The following is a 3,041-nucleotide window of genomic DNA, read 5'->3' as shown; positions in this document are numbered from 1 at the left end:
GTGTGCTTGATAATGTGTTTTCTCCATTCCTTGGGTTGACCATATTCATAAACTACCATACGTCTTTGCAAACCAAGGAGTATGATTGTAGATAATGTGTTGTAAAAGAATAAAACAATACATTAATTAGTATATTGTTCAACATACAGTTTCAAAATTTGTTCAATGTATAATCAATCAGATACCATATAGTGGGTGATGTGTTGATCTTTCCATGCATCAATCATTAATCACTTGAACTCATCTAGTGCTGTTTAAAAGATGTCTTGGTCCATCTTCTTCCACTCTTTCTTATCACAGAACTTAAACATAGTGTCTAGAGATTTCCACACATTGACTTTACGTGTTCTTGCTTTGCCATCATCTTCATGGTCTATTATTGCATTGTGAATGCCCTTCCATCAGTTGTATTTCACGGTCTGTATTGCATGTATTGTACAAATGTGGACTCTCGACAATGGAATATCGAGAATTGGCTTGTAATCTAGGTCTTTCAAGTGCCTATCTGGTGCCTTCTTCCAATAACTCTCATCAAACATCTTTGGATTGCACATGCAATATATGTAGGGACTTTTTGAATTGGTCGTCTTTAATACATTATATATGCATTCAGAGTTTTAAGATCACCCATCATATGCCACTCCACCTTATATTGTCCCATGCCTTGCACATCCAAAATTTTTCCATTTTTCTACTCACTCTGATGTCTTATGAAAAACCCAATGTAGAATATCAAAATTCTCTAAGTCTACCTGCAACACACAAAAAACTTAAGAATGCAACATGAATTGCTTGTTATAGCTTTGCACAAACTAATCTCTAATAAATTTTACCTCAAAGGATCCCAAGGAGAATATTTTATTTTCAAACTGAACACTAAACCATCTAGGATCATCCCTTTTAATAAATAGATCAAGTGCCCTACTCATCAATGTGATGGTAACCCTTTCTAACTTTCTTTCACTCACAATTTGACACTCATCAAGCTTTAGTACAAATTTGAGGACACCATCACATTCTTTAGGAGTAACTTCAAAAAATTGGACAGCATACAATTGCAAGGTCTCCAAGCTGTAAAAATATTATTGTATTTGGTGCAGCTTATGTGTCTTCAATGTGAAATGGGGTTCCCAATGATTGTAGTACTTCTTCATTTACTTGTCTACACATTTGTTTTACTAAAGAAGGATTTGTGTTATGGGCTACCACACCTCCCAAGAGGTAACCCCACACAACCGCAAATGGGAGAAGTGATAGACACAACAATCATTGGGTACTTCTCAATGCTTCGAGCTCATGTCCCTTGAGGCTCCCCAAGCTCGCTCTGGAAGCTCCACTCCTCCGATCTCCACCTCCATACTGTCACCGCCGCGGAGTCACTTGCACCACAATGCAAGGCAATCTACCTCTCACTCTCTCTCACACACATGCATGAAAGAGAAACATGCGCTAGAGTACACTCTCACTCTCTCCCTCACTCTCTCAAACAAGAACAAGAGCTCTCATAGCACAAAGGGGGATTGTGTCATTTCCATAGCTCGAGGGTCATGAGGTTGTACTCTCATTGTTGTGGATAAAGTTGTGCTTGGATTATGGTGATTTTTTTGGAAAGTTCCAATCAACCATCATTGGATGATTGATGGTTGATTGTAAAGTTCCAATCAACCATCATTGCATGATTGATGATTCTGAGTAAGATATGTAGTTCCAACTCCTCCAAGGTTTCTTCCTCCCATAATAGCAATTTCACAATGCCTGTAAGAGTGTTCAAGGTGACTGTTTGCATGGATTTATCAATTGAATACAACGAGTCACATACCCTAGTGCCTCCTAGGATGACATCATATACAAGGGAATATGTGGTAACATGGAATCTAAATTCCACATTTCCAGCGATTGTTTGAGTAGCATAGCTAAAGTAACTTGGAACTTCAATGTTTTGTCCATTGGCACCTCTTGCAAGACCATTGTCTTTAGGGATGATTTTAGGTTGTCCCAATGATACCCAACTGTCTATTGTCATGATGTTATGATTAGCTTCTTGAGAGATAATCAATTCATGTTTGCGCTTAACATTATTGCCCGCCGTAGGGAAATCTAACCATACCATGATAAAATCTTTAAGTGGAACCATGAATGTTTCAGTTTTTGTTTCAGCTTTAGGTCCCGTGTCGATTTCATATCCTAGAACTTGTATCATTTTTAGGTGATGCACTAGTTGTATCATTTTCTGATTTTCTTTAGATAGTCCAATTTTCATTATGTTTGCCCATGCGACGAGAACGAACTTTCTTTTTTGCTTTTTTTCTCTCTGTCTTACTCGTGGGTTTTGTGGTGTGAGTGGTAGTCTTTGAGGTGGATGCTTTTGCATCATGTATAGCTTTTGGCTCTTTTGGGGTTATGTCCTCCATAAGCTCCTTTCCCTTGTCCTTTATTTCAACCTTGGTTTTCGATAGTTTGTTGCCCCTTGTTTTTCTTGGGGGTTCAGAAGGTTTTGTTTCACCTTTTGGCTTTTGCTTTAAAATATGCTCTTCTACCCATTTCGAAGTATTTTCTTTTACAATCCGTTTTGAAGTTTTTTTTTTTTTGCATTCTTTTTTATTGTTTCTCGTGCCTTGGCTTGCAAGCGTGTAAGAACATTCAAGGGTACTATGGATAATTGCCTATTTTGCACACTCAAGATGTTAAGAGTTGTATTCTACGAGACAGGTTGCAGTGAAGCAACTCGCCTTGGGAAATCATGGAATATGTGATCGATGCCACATCATTCACATCTGGGTTGCAAAGTGTTAGTGACTGTGGGCATGGAAGTATTCCAAACTATGCATTCTTCCACTTTGTGCGGTCCATGATAGTAGAAACACTAAAGTGTTTGCTTAACCGCTTCCTGAGCAGTCTCGACCCTTTTTGGACTATTTCTGTTTGGAGCACAGGAGATGGAGGTTTTGAGGTAACTCTAGGTGAATTAGGACATTGGATTGTGTCGTGACCAAAGACTTTGTAATATATGCATTATAGAAAGATAGGCCTATTGTACACAC

This window comes from Cibotium barometz, chromosome 53 (assembly GCF_041138505.1).
Source record: "Cibotium barometz isolate CiBa-2024 chromosome 53, ASM4113850v1, whole genome shotgun sequence".
In the NCBI taxonomy this organism is placed as follows: domain Eukaryota; kingdom Viridiplantae; phylum Streptophyta; class Polypodiopsida; order Cyatheales; family Cibotiaceae; genus Cibotium; species Cibotium barometz.
This window is presented reverse-complemented; position numbering follows the sequence as displayed.